The sequence below is a fragment of the Neolamprologus brichardi genome, chromosome 3 (assembly GCF_056152115.1).
Source record: "Neolamprologus brichardi isolate AB-2024 chromosome 3, ASM5615211v1, whole genome shotgun sequence".
NCBI lineage: Eukaryota > Metazoa > Chordata > Actinopteri > Cichliformes > Cichlidae > Neolamprologus > Neolamprologus brichardi.
This window is the reverse complement of record NC_142106.1, coordinates 41,247,738-41,265,264: the sequence shown is the minus strand read 5'-3', so window position 1 is coordinate 41,265,264 and position 17,527 is coordinate 41,247,738. Positions and strand designations below refer to the sequence as shown.

The 17,527-nt window shown below is 40.5% G+C and overlaps 1 protein-coding gene and 1 pseudogene across 2 annotated transcripts in view; both read left to right on the top strand.

Annotated features, from left to right (window-relative positions):
• Nucleotides 1-17,527, top strand: part of pcxb (pyruvate carboxylase b) — a 285,541-nt gene that overhangs the window by 106,436 nt on the left and 161,578 nt on the right. The gene's annotated exons all lie outside the window — the stretch shown is intronic.
• LOC148104317 (5S ribosomal RNA) lies at nucleotides 13,656-13,774 on the top strand (annotated as a pseudogene).

The following is a 17,527-nucleotide window of genomic DNA, read 5'->3' as shown; positions in this document are numbered from 1 at the left end:
TCTTTGCCTCTCATCACCATGGTAATTATAGGCCCATACCAGCCTGTATTTTTACAAAGTGACATTTCTCCCGTTCCTTTATTAGTTTACCCTCGACTGAATTGTCTGCTCATCCATTTGGTGTGCCTCACTCTGCGTTCCTACCGCTTTCTCATCTCTCATCTCTCCTCTTTCCATTTATATTTTTCACTGCTAATTTTTGTTCATCAAAGCCAAATATTTGCTTATAATGTGCACAGAAATGATCGTGTTTGCAAATCCTTTTAATGATTTGACAAAAACCACTATGGGACATGTTGAGAGACCGTCGGTGTTTATATTGAGTAAAGAAAGTCTCAGTGAGCAAAGTTTCTTACTTGGTTGCTGTAGCTCATTCAGGAGAAATCTATTTTCATTCAAAGACCAAAGCTTATTGAAATTGGGGAAATATGCATGAGTGAACATTGTGAAATGCTTTGTCTCCCAATTTTCACTTAAACTGCTCCAGATTCCAGGTGTCAAAGAAAATCCCGACTGTTATGGATAGTCGATGGCATAGATTTTACTTTTCTTTCTTTTCTTTTCTTTTCTTTTTTTTTTGGAAATCGTTGCCGTTCTTCGGTAGTCTTCAATTTCCAGCGACACAACTCCTCCCAGCAATAAGAGCATTTGTGATTATCTGGTTCTCTTTTTTTAAAATGTTACAATGAGACAAATTAAATAATTTATGTTAGCAAATTGGTCTGCCGACAAAGTGAGGAGTAAGTGGATACATCTCGGAGGAATAAAAGAAGCAACAAAACAAATGAGTTTTCAGGCATAAATCCCACCACTCAGACATCATTAGGAGTGATGAGAAAACAAAGCACGAATTATACTACACCTTTTGAGCGTTTATCAGCAGAAGAATGCACATCTACAAGCTGTTGCCTCTGCTATGCACACAGTGTATTCTAAAAAATATTCAGACTTGAGACATTTAATTATTGAAACTTAAAATTACAATGTTTGCGTCAGTCTTCACTCTGGAGGAGCCCAGGAAGACGAGCTGCTGCCTTTTTATTGTAGCTGTTGGGGATAATGAAGAATTGATGACGGTGAAAACATGTTTTTTTTTTTTTTTTTGTTTGTGTTTTTTTAAAGAAAGTTAAAGTTTAGAAGCAGCTCTTCGTCTCATACGAAGACTCACCAGACACTTCATTAGGTACGCCTTGCTTGTGCTGGACTGGACACTGTTTTGCCTCATCCCGCAGGTGTTTATAGGAGTGAGATCTGTGGAGACTGTATAGAAGCCGTATTGAGTACCGTGAAGTCATTTTCATGTTCAAGAAACCAGTTTGAGATGATTTAGTGTGACTAGAAAGGGATGAACACAGTCAGCAAGAGTACTGAAAGGCTGTGGCATCTCAACAATGCTCACCTGGTACTAAGATTTAACTAAGTATTAGCCCATCTTCGCATTATGAAGGCATAACACATCAAATCTGCTCCAAGGTTTGTGTTCAGAGATGCTCTTCTACATACCCTGATTGTAATAAGTGGTTACTTGAGTAGGGGTCAACCCTTCTATCAGCTTGAAGCAGTCTAGCTATTCTCCTTTGACCTCTGACATTAACAAGACATTTTCTTCCTGCTGCTTACTGGATATTTTCCTTTTCCCCTGATCATTCTCTGTAACCACAGAGTTGGTCATGTGGGAAAATCCCAGTAGATCAGCAGTTTCTCGAATACTCAGACCAACACGTTTGGCACCAACAATCATGCCACGCTCAAAGTTAAATCACCTTTCCTGCCCATTCTGATGCTCAGTTTGAGTTTTAACAGGTTGTATTAGCCATGCCTACATGTCTACATGCATTGATTTGCTGCTATGTGATTTTCCTAATTAGACATTTGCATTAATGAGCAGTTGAGCAGGTGTACCTAACAAAATGTCAGGTGAGTGTGTATCCTAACAGGAACCTCTCTCCATATTTTCGACCAGTGTGGTAGTTGCCATCCTTTTCTCCTTTATACTGCGTCTTTCTCTGCTCCCACTGTATCTTTCCCTTCTATTATCCCTTTCACCCTCTCCTGGATCCATTTCCATCTGCCTTCCTCACTTCCTGCTGCCACTATCAGTTTCCCCCTGTTTTCTGCCTCTGTGTTTATGTATGTGATCTAGACTATACATGCAGGTGTGTGGGAGTGTTGGTGTGCAGCACATTCAGATGTAGATGTGCTGCATGCACACAGGTGTGTTGTGTCTATAATTGAAATTCCCTGCTGTTGACAAGCCTTCTTGCCGTCTCATATTCCTGTCGTTTATGTTTTTCCAGCTGATCCTCCCTCACTCCTAACTCTCATTTATCATTCCTCCTGTTTTCTATCTACTCTCGCTATCACCCTCCCATCTCCTCTCTTCAGTTTCATATTTATATTTCTTTCTAGTTATTATTCACTCTTTCTCTGTCATTTCTCATTTATTCCCCCTGTGCACCTGCTCTGTGTCTTTTGCTCTTCTGTTAGTTGATTTTTGCAGTTTCATATTTCTTTCAATGTTTTCTTTCACCTTCTTGTCACATTGGTCCCCATCTATTTTTGCCTCTTCCTCTCTCATACCTGATTTCCACCTCCTATTCTTTCTTTTGCACCTCACTCTCATGTCACTCGTTAGTTTTTGCAGATTTCCCCCAGTTTCTCTCCTTTCATCTAATTTTTAAACGCTCGTTCTGTTTATTTTCTTATCCCCCTCTTCTCATTTATTTCTACATCTTTTAAACACTTCTCCTTTCTCTATCCTTCCACTCATTCTCCCTCCTTTCATCCCCTCTATGGAAATCTTTTCCTTATTTATCACTTAGTCGCCCGCTCCTCCATCTTGCTTCCTCCTCCCTTACTCGTTTGTCTAAATCGGATTCCTCCCTTTTCTCCCTCCTGCTTTTGTGCACACCTGGTCTCCCATTCACTCTATTCACAGTATACTTCATCTCTTTGCTCCTTAACGCTGCACTATTTGTCATTTTGTTTTTCTTCTCATACCTGGCTGTCATTTTCTCTCTCCTCCTCTTGTTTTCAATGTCTTACTTTGTCTCTGCACCCTGTGCATTCACAGCTCTTATCTGTGTTCTTGCTCAGTCTTATATTTTCTATGGAGGATGCTTGCATGTGTTCACACATCTAGTATTAATATAATACAATACTGCATGGTTACATCGAGTGCCGTGTGTACTGCATTATTGAATCAATACTTCAGGAAATACTTACAGGAAATCAGTACATTAGGAAAGGCTTACCTGTACATTTTTCCTACACAGTGCATATTGAAAGTGTTTAATTTAGCAACAAAAATTCGTTTCTCTTTAGTAGTTTCCCTTTTTGCGTCGGCTGCGAGGGGATTGGAGTAACTGAAGTACTCTGGAAGTAGTTTTTTGAGATTATTGTTCAGGCACTTTCTCCTGTAGAACTTCATAATGTTAGAGCTTTCTGATGCTTAACTTCATCTTGTTATTTATTCATTAAAAAAAACAGTTCCCACAATTTGATGTAATTTGTTCTTTAATCTTCCTGCTGTTACCGTGTAATTGAAAGGCAGATCTGTTTGTTGATTTCAGACAAGCTCATTTGTTTGTGCAGATGAAACATTACTGAAGGATGCTCGAGTTCATTGGGACTAAATTTGAGGAAGTTTTCATTTTTACCGAAAAAGTTGCGACTGACCCTGTAAAAGATGTTTGTTTAAAGACAGATGGAGACGGTTGAGTTTTTAATGTCTAAAATGGCATCAAATGAGAAATTACGCCTACACTCGGTGTTTTTCAGTGATTATCCACTTGAAATGAGTGTTTCTAGCACCTAAGAAGAAAAGAGGGGCATTAATGTTTCTTTAAGACAGCAATGACCTAAAACTTGAGCTTTTCATTAGAGGATTTTGAAGCTGTATAATGATAAAATACCCAGTCTCCTTCTGAAACATGACTGTTTCTGTCAGTTTTAAATGACAATAAAATCAAGATTGTTCATTTCTTGAGTGCGTAAGGGCAAAGACAGCTATTAGCTTCAAGTGTGGTGAAGCACATTTATTCATGTTTTGACTGGGGATGCATGGAACAAGTAAAGCAGGTGTCTTCATTAGTCATTTATCACAATGCCTACTTTCAGTTTTCCAAAGCAGAACAGCGATAATAAGCCAGCTGAATCACAGTGGGTCTGCATTCACTAATATGTGGATGAAAATGTTCTTTATGCAAAAAGAAGTGCATGCAAAAAATGACCATAAGTCATGAAACGTGCAGTGGTCAGTTTAGGTTTTGCCACCGTATGTATGTTGGTGAATACCAATCATTAGAAATCGACAAGCTTATATGTGTGCACCATTTCTCTATGTAGGGAAATAAGCTAACCGCGCAATGAAAATATTGTAAGAGAATCCCAAAAAACAAAAACATGAGAAAGTCCAGCTGAGGAAACAGAAATGGAAGTGTCTGAGGAGGAATGAGCGAGGAGACACGAGACGAGACGGGCTGAAATAACACAGACGTTGAACGTTGTTTAACCTTCGATGCTCAAGTAAAAATAGAAAAGCTTTGTACATTAAAGCTGATATATTGAAAAGAGATAAGAAACAGGTGGAGGAACAGGACCACCTGATCTGTCAGCCCAAGATAAGAAACTCGAGGCTGTTATTGGAAAACAACCATATCCTCCAGCATCAGTGGGATTGGAAATGAAAAGCTTGACTTTGTGTGATTATAATCAATAACAATGGTCATATTTATAAGATAATGCCTGCTAGTGTGTGTTGAAGCCTACATTATGCTTTTGAGGTTGACTTAAAAATGATTTTCCTGAAACTGATGAGCAACCAAAAAGGAATCAGAGTATGAATTCTGATAAGATAATATTGATGGACCTCAGGTTTGTGCATGAACTCACTGTTTGTGAATGAAGCCCAATATTAATCTGACCTCATTTTCTTGGGCAAAGTCACAACTTTTAATTGGTATTGTTGACAGCAGCCGCATGCTTCCTCTGAGAGCGTGGCTACTGAGTTGGACTGGCAGACAAGTGATTCTTTGCATGCTAATTGCAAAGCAGAACAACTGAAGAAGGCTCTCAGGATTATTTTCTCCGGTAGCCATCCTGAAAGTCCCCTGTGTCCTCCAGTGGCCCTGCATTAGCATGACAGGAGTCTGAGCACGCCTTTGTTTCTCAAACATTGAAATGAGCTGGCATATTATAATGCAGAGCCAGTGTCTGTCAGTGCACTGGCTTGCACATCATTCAGTTGCCTTTTCTTTTTTGGGGGCTGAAAAGGAGAATTGCACTGAAATAACGGAGTGTATGTGAGTAGTTAAAGCATGAAACTTCCTCCAGTTAGCTGGAACTGAAATATACGGAAGCCGAAATATACCACCGATTTCCCAGAACACATGACATGATTATCACATATCGCTCTGCTTGATTATGAAGATGCTATCTATTAATAATGGATGAGTGTACTGAGTATAGATGTGCATATGTTACTAATGAGCGTAGTTGAATTTTCAGTTCCTTGGACACCAAAACGGTTGAGCTGATCCAGCCATGTGAATCTGGTACAGCAGCTTTTCTTCAGTGTTTATCCCAGATATCAGATTTGGATGTGCCAACCATCCCGTCAACACCCCCCCTTTCTCTTTACATAATCTGCCCTGCAGGCTGTTCATATCTACTCCTTATATTCATCCCACCTCTCCCACTTGCTGCATTTTTGTCCCCCACTCTTGTTCAGTTTTGCTCTCTTCACACATCCCTATCCTTAGTTACTCAAATTCTAGTCCGGACCGTCTTTACTCCACAGCTCTCACCCTGTAGATTCGGAACTTAAAGCATTTACTTTCAGGTCTTTGATTTGTCTGGGCTTATTTTATTCCTCTCCCTCTTGACATGCAGAATATGCGCTAGACTTTTCAGCGCACGTGTCCTACATAACTGCTGCCTGGCTGTTGTCGGTTTGTACATGTCGTCTTGTCGGATGTTTGCTTTTCTGCTTCCTTTGTGTTCAGTGGAGTGTCGGTGTGTGTGCACTCGCAGGTTTAGTGATGCATCAACATCCCTGTATGAGTTTCTCCTTGTTTCTGCATCGGTATGTATGTCTGTGTGTGTTTGCGTGTGTGCGGGTGGTTTTATCAGCTCTTGCAGATGGCCCCAGTCTCTCATCCATCGTTCCACTGAAATGAAGAGCCCTCTGAAGAGTAAAGGCAGAGAAGAAAGGAATGGACAGACAGACATGGAAAGAGTGAGGGGGCGATGACGCATGGAGTCAGCGGGCGGAATGGTGGAGTGGGGGTGGGGGGAAACATGTTGAAACGGCAAGAGGTGGAAATGAGAAGAGGATGATCAAAAGATGGACAGATTTGGAGAAGTAATGCAGAGAGTTGGATCACCAGAAGTGGCCATTTACACACCCTACAGTGTTTTGTGTAAAGTGAACATCTAAGAGCGTGTGATGGGGTGTGTGAGAGCTTGTAACATGACTGCATGGATGTGAATTGTACCTAACTTATTTGATACTGCACCAACAGACTCGTTTGCTTCAAGCTGCATGCGGTTTTTTCCTTCGTGTGGGCATTTGGAAGTGAATTTTTCCTGTCGCTAATGTACAGCTCGCTTTAAAGGCTTGGTCACATAGCTAGAGGTGTGCGTGCACATTTCTGTGTGACAGTTGGCTTGCATTAAAAAGAGGCTCTTCAAATCGCCACGGGGTAAGCAGTGTTTATGATGCGCTACCCGCAGGAGAGAGAATAAACAGAAAAGAGACGGAAAGCCAAGAATAAATAGAATAAACACGCGAGGAGAGATGAGGTGAAGGAAGTGAGTTTGTGCTGCACCGAGAAGCGTGCGGCAAGCATTTGGAAAAGGTGAGCGAGGGACAAAGTCTAAGTCTGGAAACAGACTTTAAAGAGCTTGAAAGAAAAGCAAACAGACTCCAGGGTGGTGAGAGGGGGAAATAAGCCACAGAAGTGAGGGGAAGGATTGTTGACAGGTCGAGCAAAGAGGTAGTCAAAGGAAGGAATTGTGACCTAGGAAGCACAAGGATTATTTTACTTTTATTTTTTGTAAATCGCTTAAGGAACTAACAAGCAAAAGGGGAAAAGAGTAGGAGGTCTGTGTTAGTATGTTGTCCTTTTTGATTATTTCTCCCTGTTAGGCTGTGAAATGTCCCTGCAGACCTCCATTTTTATTGGAGAAAAAGACAGTAGTAGCATGCAGAGATGGAGGAAAAGAATATAACAGAATAGAAACAGCCATGAAATACAGCAACAAAACGAGTATTTTGAAACCCAAGGGTTCTTTCTGAAAGGCATACAAATGTTTTGTTTTTGGTTTTTTGTTCAAGGTCTTTATCAATTAATATGGCTAGTTTGTGAAGGTATTTTCTTTACTCCTGGTAATCCTCAAATAAAGCTCCCCTTTGGGTTGGGCTGTTCTTACTGAATGAAATATGAAATACAGACATCTAAGAAGATTTATTTTCAAAAGCTTCAAACGGTATTAAAATTGGAATAAACGATTTACAGTAATTTAAGTTAAAGGTGTTTGTTGGTGAATATTGAAACTGAGGGGGAAAACAACATTAAAGACAGAAATCGAATTTAAAAAGATGAAAACATACGGGAACATTAGTGTTGTAACACATGAAGAACGTCTGACACTATTAAAGGGATGTGGTACTGATTGAAATTCAACATAGTGAGGTTTTAGAAGAGCAGAGATCAGGGTCCTGTACTATGAACAAGTTCAGCATACCCAAAGCAGTTTTTGGGCGTAGCAGCCACATGAAGCTGGTTATCATCTCTAAGTTATTCCATGGTTTCCCCCTGTGCATTCATATGAGAGGGATGGTGCTGGCAGCATCTGACCAACCACAAAGATGGACTAGTGTACTTGCAGCAGAGTGGGTGAGTTTTATAAAGGATGATGAAACTGTAATATTAGAAAAATGAATACTGCATTAATATGTGCGCACTTTAGGTGCTGTTGTCACTACACTGGACTAGATCTATAAAGTTGAGCCCATTTTAAGCCAGGAAGGAAAGCCAGCAAAAACACGGACTGTGTCACTAGTTAGACTAATAGTGTAACTTTTTTTTTTTTTTTTTTTAAAGCCACAGGAGTATCTGATGGATTATCTGGTACGGTGGTGTGGAAAAATCTTTGACCCCTTCCTGATGTCAAATGTGTCATCAATCATCAAATGCAGTTTCTAAATTAAGGTTTTTGTTAAGGGGGAAAAATCCAAACCTGCGCGGCCTTCTGTGAAAAAATGATTGCTGCAGATATTTTTCCTTTAATAAAAACTGCTGTCCATGCACAGAGGGATCTTCCAGAAATAGTGATGCCATCTTATAGAGAATCGATTGGTCAGGAGATGACTTCATACCTATTGATCTCTTATCTCAAACATAACTTTCTCTGGAGGAGCATTTGATGCTTTTGTGATTTACCCCAGTAAAAAGCCATCCATAAAACAGTTACCCTGATGTTACATGGGCATCACTGCTTCATAGTGCAGGGCTCTGTCCAGCAGTGGCATGTGCTGACTTGTACAGAAAGGCAAGCAGAGCAATGAGTGTACTGACTGCATACCTGTGCAGAGCCTGCTGCAAAGAAATTGAATACAACTTCTTGCTGCTTTTCCAGTGTGACTTTTAAGCCTTATTGAACTCATAGAAGACTGTGGCCATTGTGTTTTGACACAAACTTTATACCTTTTCCCTCTATATACAGAAAATGATACCCCTCACTGAAATTGGATTTGCTGTGCCTTAACATAAAAAGCTAAAATATTTCTGCGCCGCTCGTGGATTATGTGGTGTAAAATGCTAAATTCACAGGGACTTTAGGAGCTCCTGTAATCCAGGCCAGTTATACCAGTATAAGTAGTATATTGCAGAAGGCAACCAGTCGTTGTGTATGACAGAAAAGGGGGGAATTAATGGGGAAAATGGAAGACGCTGTAAGAAAAGAAGAATAAAAATAATCTGTGAAATGACACCTAATCGAACTCATTTTCCATCCCTGTTTGGCTGATCCACAGACGCCACCAGTGGCCGGGCTCTATTAGTTGGACGTAATGAGCGAAAATGTACAGCACTGGCGGGAATGTAATAATTTGTTTCACGGCTGTGGGTTAGGACTGTTCATGCTGGTTAAACAGATTTTTCTTTGAATATTGCTGGGATAAAGGCAATTAAATTAAAATTTGACCGAACATTAGCAATTGGGCAAGAATTGGATTTTGACTAAAGCTCTTATCTAGTCCATATGCTATACGTGAAACCATCCATGTTAATGTGACGTGTAATATGAGAGACTGGGCTAAAGCCAGGGCTCCTCATTTAATTCACTGCCACGTACAATGTGCATAAATATACACTCGGCGATCTCGCGTCGTTCCTGTTTTGAGAGCTGCCGTCTGTTCTTGTTTATATGCTGCATTTGTGGTTAAATCCCTCTAACTCATTTTGAATTATGGGCTGTTGCTCCAGGCTCCAGCAAAACTATTGATCAGGCACTTTAAATGTCAACGATAATGAACTTTACCTGTTGACGCCAGATTAACTCTTCTGTCAGTTAGCCGACATAGGAAACGAGGTTCCTTTTTAAATTGAGGATACACACACTCCTACACTCACTCTGTTCATCTTTTAGTCTTTTTTTATTATTTAGTTGAATAACGTTTAATAAGCCTCTTTGGTTTGAGCTATGTATTCTGTCAGGTAGTTTGAGTTCACCAAACCCTGTGTGAACCAGACAAGAACTCGATAACAAAATAAAATCGTGTCCACGTTGAATAGATAGCTGCAGGATTTGGCTCCAGCCCTACAGCTCAACCATTTGTCTTCCATTTCCATAATATCCCCATTAGCTCCCATTCACATTCTTGTCTCTACCCTTCTCTGCCAGGTTTGCCTGGATAATGTACTTGCTTCAGGCTCACAGGTTGCAAAGTGTCCATTCCTCATCCCACAGATGTTTTCACTACTTTTCTGGTGTGCCTGTGAAGTAGCAAACTCCCGCTCTTGTTTCGGTGTTTTCTCAGCCTGTGTATGTGATACTTCCCTAGGTCATGTATGAAATGAATGAAACACTTCCACACCTTCTGCAAATGCTTTTCTCGGAAGCCGTTGGCGCCGATGTGCTTTACAGGGTGGTATTTGTAAGCGATAAACCAAATGGAGCCTGATGTTAGGTCATACTGAAAGCAGCCGATACCTGTGCAGCAGAGGTTTATGGGTAATGTACAGTAATGGCTGAACGCTGACACGTTACTGCCATGTCGCTGCTTTCATCCAGGAATGAAGTCGGTAAACTGAAAATGTTCCAGCGTTAAATGCACGATGGATTATGACCGAGACGAGAAATGCCGCATTTAGCAGGGTGTTGTTTAATTTCCTTGTTTGCACATTAAAAACAACCAGAATGCTGGAGGTGATGTCACATGGGCATTTCTTATTAACATATTTAGGTTGCATAATTTAGCCAATATTAACAGATATAGCTATAGGTTCATATTTATAATTAGAAACATTTCCTGCCATAGCATATTTTCCCAAAATCCTAAAAATCGACGAGGTGTACTTTGTCCACCAATATGTATTTGGTCCCCACTGGTCTCTTCATTTCAGAGACATCATTCCCTTTCCTCGCTTCTCTTTGCTCTATGGTCTTTTTTGTTTTGTTTAAGAAACTCTGCAGGGGGAGACGACCTCAGCAGAGACATTATTCTTCAATAAAAATTTCTCTGACCTTTCATTTTTACAATAAAGTAAAACCTCAAGACACCTGAGTTTGCTCAGTGCCCTGTAAGCCCAAAGCCAAAGTGAAGTCGGCTTGATGTCTCTGGTGTGCTGTGACAGTGTGTGGTGCTGAGCTCAATGATGGTGATACACAGGATAAAAAATAAAATAAAATATATATCTTTTTAACTCTTTGAAAAGCCGAGACTCAAACGGAGGTTTTACAATTGTGTTGTTTTAACCAAAGGAAGCTGCGTTCCTCCTGATAGGAATACTGTTACTTTTTAAGACCTGCTTTGCAGTTTCATATTTTGTCTAAAAATAATTGCAGGTGAGAGTGACTCAGCAGTAAGCCAGTGCATTTTCTCTTTGGTACGACCACATCATTACCCTTCTCTGATTATTTACATCTGCTTCATAATTGTGGATGGAGCAGCAGGGTTGTGAGTTTAATGGAGAGAGCGGAATTAAATGCAATGCTCTTGTGTTTGCAGATTTATAAGTTTGATTTGAGCATGTTGCTGATGTGTGGGCTGACATCCTTTGATCTGATTAGAGAGGGCAAGATTACCTGTGTGCATGGGTTTGTTTGAGCGTTTCATGAAAGAGAATAAATGGAGCTAATGTCATTAATGCCGGTCATGTCGACCCCTCGTGAAGACTGCATGTCTCTGAAAGCCGCTCATAAATCTCGCATGCTGCAGAGAGGGAGAGGAGTCGGGGTCAGCGGAGACCAGTGGGGACAGAGGGCAATAAAAGCGTACAGAGAGAGAAGAGAGAAAATGCGAGATGGATGCTGAGCAGACAGAGGACAGCTTTCCTCTTCTCCCTTTTTCTCCCCAGTGTGGCCATCTGTACAGAGTGTGATTAATCATCCCGTATCCCCAGACATGGCAAGCCGATGCTGTGACACTCAAAGTCTGTGCGTGTGTGCCAGTATTGCACTTGTGTGTCTGTGTGCTTTTTGTTGTTGTTGTTGTTGTGCGTTTTAATTCTCTCGCCAAGAATTTGCATGTATGCACATGCCTGTTATATGTTAACAACCATGTTTGTGGCCTGCTCGAGTGCGTTTGCTTGCCAGTGTGTTGGTGCGTACGAGGGGGGGAAGCCACAGACAACTGGTGTCTGTGTGTGTCTGTGTGTGACATTTATGACACATTCTATTTGTTTATCGTTGTGCTGCCACCAGTTACGACCAGTCCCCGTGGCAACCAAGCATCCTTGGTGTTAATTAGCGACATGTCCCAAATGGTCTGCGTGAGTGGAAAGGGAGAGAGACTAATGGAAGTGGTGTAGGTGTGAGAATTTAGGATAGAAGAAAGCATAAAAACAAATGATTTAAAGGAAATGTAATCATGTCCCCACTGCCTTTTGTTTTTGAATAAAGATGATAAACAAAAATATTACAAACATCCCGTCTGTGTGCAGCTTGTGTTCTGTACACGATCTGCTCCTGGCACACACAGTAATTGTTTTTGCATTTAGGCAAAGAACACTTGGATACAGTTATCAATTATCAATCGCAACTTGCATGTAATCATTATGTGAACTGCTGATAAATATTCTATAAATATGTAATTTAAGCCACAATGTCTGAAGCTTAATCTAAGCCTGGTAGTGGGTTAATCCAAAATGGGACTTATGGTGCTCCCACAAAACACAAAGCAAAGTTTGGCATTATACATTTATTTAGACATGTCTCTGTAACAAAGTTATTTGACACCACGTTGTACCTGATGTGCAACTTAAATTTTGCGCACGTTCAACATGGGAGAAAAAAATGATTCATGCATTTTTTGCAAAATCCCATCATCAGGAGTTCCTGCAGGAAATTTGTGTCATGACTTATAACATTTCCAGAACCCTCTTTTAACCCTACGCCATAACCTTCCACACCAGGTGGCCACTTTGGGTGGCTGTAGCTCAGCAGGTAGAGCAGGTCATCTATTGATCGGATAATTGGTGGTTCAATCCTAGTCTGCATGCCAAGTATCCTTGGGCAAGATATTAACCCTACATTGCTCTCCAATTAATGTGTGAATGTTAGTTAACACTTAAAATCATACAAAGTGCTCGTGTGAATAGGTGAATATGACATGTTGTAATAAGTGCTTAGTAGTATAAGAATCCATTCGGTTATTGTGGGCTGCATCAACCTGATGTGTACTTTGAACTTTTGAGGGTAGCTGTAACTTTAAGACGGGAAACACAGAGCACTTGGAAAAAAGTGAGAGATACTTAAAGTTGGGAGAATGTTTCTGTGTCTTGCTTCGATGTTTCCTGTGGGATTGTATTAGAGTCTAATAACATGAGACAAAGCTTCACTTAAATTCAGCATGGACCACAGTGGCTACATATGCTGTGATATGGGGCAGGAGCTCCACTAATTTTAGCTCCACTCTACATGTGCATGCTTCTTGGACTGGGAGAAAAGATAATTTGATGTGAATATTGCTGAGCAGTGGGTAGACTTGGAGAGGACGCAGGTTAGTCATAATTAACTATGAGGAATGGTATGATGAAATGGAAAAGGGATAGGGCAGAGGAGAGGAGGGTAATGGAATGGGGAAGTACTGAAGGATGATGGACAACGAGGAGTAGGCGCCATGGTGAAATGGGCAGAGCAAACATGCTTTGAATGGATAGCAAGTCAAACACATTCAAAGACATACTCTACTTAATTTTGTCTGACCAAAAGAATAAAACCAAATATGTAAACATTACAATGCTACAAATAAAGGCCGCAAATTAAAAAAAGGGAAAGAGTATATGGAGAAAACAAAAACATCTAAAGATACAGATTGGACATAGCGTGCACAGGTTTAGGTTTTGAAGCTAGATCGAAAAGAGAAAAATATTTTTTTAAATAGCTATGCTGTCATTTAAAGGCAAAGACTAAAACCTTGGACAGCAGGTTACGACGATACCACCCTGATTTTGACCGATCTCATCTGAACTTGGAAGCTAAGCAGGGTAGGGCCTGGTAACTACTTGGATAGGAGACCACCTGGGAATACCAGGTGCTGTAAGCCTTTCCTTTCCCTGGCTGTAGCTTGGAAGGTCATCTACTAATCGGAAGGTTGCTGCTCCAGTCGGCAAGATACTAACCTCAAATTTCTCCCTGCACACTCAGTGTGAATGTTGGATAGAAAGTACTTAAGTATAGAAAGTGCTGGTATAAATGGGTGAATGACACATGTAGTATAAAGCGCTTCGAGTGCTCAGAGTAGAAAAATACTATATAAGAAACAGTCCATTCACCATTTACAAATATTATCCAGGCACTACTAACCCTTTGAGGTCAGAATATGGCAGAGCAGTTACATTTAGCTGTAACCTGTAGGACAAATGATTCTCTTAACCCTTTAAGACCTACCATAGAACCAAGTCCGCCAGAGCTTATATTATATTTTTACATGTTGTGGAGCCATTTTTGGGAGCATTTCAAGTTGATACACATCAATACAACCATTATAGGCCAAATTTTAATATGTATGCATTAAGTGCATAGCAATTACGTACACTGCAAAAAAAGGGCAATAAACTACAAAAAAATTGAAAATTATTTTTGTTTTTTTTTAACATATATTTCTAGTTAGAGAAATTTAAGAGGCTTATCCCTCAAAACTGTAAATACAAAAGTTGAACAAAATAGTTTCCCACCACAGGAAATTTATTTCTTCATAGTTTTATTTTTGGAATACACCAATTTTTATATACTGCAGGAAAAACGAAAATAAATATTATAGTGCAAATTTGCAAAAAAACAGCATATGCATCAAAATAAACTATTTCCAGCAGTGCAATATGAGTCCTAAGCATCCCAGAAATGACACAGAAAGTCATAAAGTCAAACACAAGTATACGCTCATAAGGCCCTGATTACTTCCAGTTTCGGCAGGTCATGGTGGACATGCGATAGTTCGTGCTGATAGACATAGGAAGTGTTACAAACAGCTGATCGGATCGTCAAAGCGCGTTTCTGGAATATTATGTGTTTGTTGCTGCAAGTGCTTTTTATGCAATTTTTGCAAAGCCATATGTGGAAGGGACAAGCTGATGGCATAAGATGTAAGTACAACTCCTCCGGTTTCATATGCAAAACAAAATTATTGCGCTAGCTTACGTGGTTGCAGTGCTACCGGGATTTAAAAATAGTTACGCAAAACGGAGCGTGCCCGCTCCGACCGGCTTTAAAGGGTTAATCTCCCAGAGAAAATAAAGTGTCACTGTGCCACTTTTACATCTACTGAAATGGAAAAATATTATATAAGGATATCTTGGAGAGATGGAGACAGTAAAAATGAGCAATGATTGAAATTCATGGAGGAAATGAGATGGTGAAGAAACCAAGTATTATGATGATTACAATGCAAAAAAGAATCAAGCAGGCATTTAAGAACCAGGTTGAACAAACGGAGCCACAAAAAATGAAAAAAATCTTTTTATAACAGTATAAAGCAATTGTGACTGTGCAGGTGAGCTGGTGAGGAAGGGGAAAGGCAGAGGAGCTGCAGGAGGCTAAAGAGATATTTTAGGGGTGAATAGAGAAAAAAATCAAAGGTTTGTCCAATGTCACAATGACACAACGATGGCACGGAAAAAAGGACAAGAGGGAGAAGTGGCAGCAAGGGCAGGATCCACAGAAACTCACGAGTATCACAATGTTTTTCAACAGCAAAATAGCTCAGGCTGTTATAGCATTAACAAAAGGAAGGAAAGGGCACTTGCAAGGACAGAAGTGCTTCCATCAACAGATGGATTTCAAATGGGGGAAAAAAGAGTGAGCAGAAACTCTTGAGGATAGATGGAGGTGAAAAGAGGCTGGAGTATTTGAGGAAAGAAGAAAACGAGGACAACTGAGTGATCCTGGAGAGGATGGTGAAGTGGTACCCAGACTAAAAGTGCATGATAGAGGAGGCCTGTGAACTGGAGCTTTCTGGCAAAACTCAAGAGTTGAAGATGAGCTTTACGTTAGATTATAGTTATCTCAAGTAAAGTTGAGGGCAAGAATAACTCTTGATAAATGCAATAATTTTCACCATTGACATGTCTCGTCTTGCCTCGAACGTATTAACAAGGCAGAGGAAGGGGCAGCGATTGAGATGGGATGACAGCAACGGATGATGGAAGAAATTGCTTGGATGGTGGAATGCAGACTGTGAGGGAGATGGTCTGATGAGAGCTCACACTGTTAAATCAGACGCGTGGCAGTTGTGACACTATCTTCAGCCGCTGGCTGAGAGAGACGAGCACGATGAGGAGAGGATGGTAATGAGGAGGATTTGGGAGGAACTAGGAGCCAGAGTGAATGTTTGTCAAAATGTCAAGCTAATGCACGTGTCAACAAACCGCCGCCATCCTCCTCAGGAATACAGGTTGGGCTAAGGAGGTGGAGAAGGGAACTGTGGGCAGACATCTTACAGGGATCCGTGGCCTGTTTATGTTTGTGCCCCACATATTAGTACTAATATATTTTAATCAGTCTGAGCCCTGGGGTGTCAGAATACATTTACTCAGTTTGAGTCCGGGTACAAGATGAATACTAATATATTTTAACGATCCTAAGCCTCCGGGTATTAAGACTGAATTTTCTCAATTTGGGGGCTAACTTAACACCCATATATTCCAAGGGACACCTGACATAACAGTTTATAAAACAGAAGCCATGCACTAATACAATTTGTGGCATTGCTATCTACGCTGCAAACATCGGAGCATCCGGATTGTCCTCAGTTCAGTTTTTAGGTGTTGATTTGTTTTGAATATCAGGGCACCATAAGCATTTTGTGCTAGTTTAGCAAAAAAGGTGCATGTTGTGTGTAGTTGTAGAGTAGTGCAAAGATCCTGCAGCGCACAAGTTGGATGTTATATCAGTATTAAAGCAATAAAAAAAAGAAAAATCTGGTGTTTTCTGCCACTGTGGTTCCAGAGTCATGTTCACATTGTTCTCTTTGAAGGACTTCAGCCTAAACATAGTTATGCTCTAATGTCCTTGTTTTGTGCACAGGTGTAACTTGGAAGTATTATGATTTAACACTGTAACACACCAATGTTTACCAGTTTTACCTTTTTTGTAAATTTTTAATCTTATGAAGAAATGAAAAGTTTTCATAAAACTTGAAAGTGACATTTTGATCTAGGTGTTAAAAATGCCGACAGCATCCCCTAAAATATGTCTACAGCTCAAACACTAATCAGCTAATTAACCTGAATGGGGTAATTGTACTATATTGAGAGAGGCCATTTGGACCATCTGGACTCTTAGACTTTGTTGCCATCCTAAGTCGGTCTAGCACAAAAGTTCAGCATGCTCGTGTGACCCGTGCCACAAGCTGTCACAGACTAAAATGACTCATCTTGAGTCATAGCGTAGCAGAGTAGAGTATAATTTTGAGTTTAAATCCCAGTGTGTCCAGATCTGTACTTACTTTAGATCCCCCACAGTGAGAGCCTCCGTAAGAGCTGTCAACGGTCAGTGAGGCCAGCATTCATTGGATGAAAGCAGTAGCATGTTTTCAAAAAGCTGGCTGTCAGAGAGACTGTGTGGCTTAGGGCTCCATGTAACATAAGTATTGTTTTTAATGAATCTGGCCTCCAGGGTGCAACACAATTAACTGTATTTCCAGTCAGCTCATACAGAAATATGCATTTGAACTGAAAGTACTGTCTGAGACTTCGTAATACCAATGGCAGCAACAACTACAAGCATTACAGAAGATGGATGGTGAGAGGACAAGATAAGTACTGGATAACACACAGGACAGCAGATGTAATCTATGGGA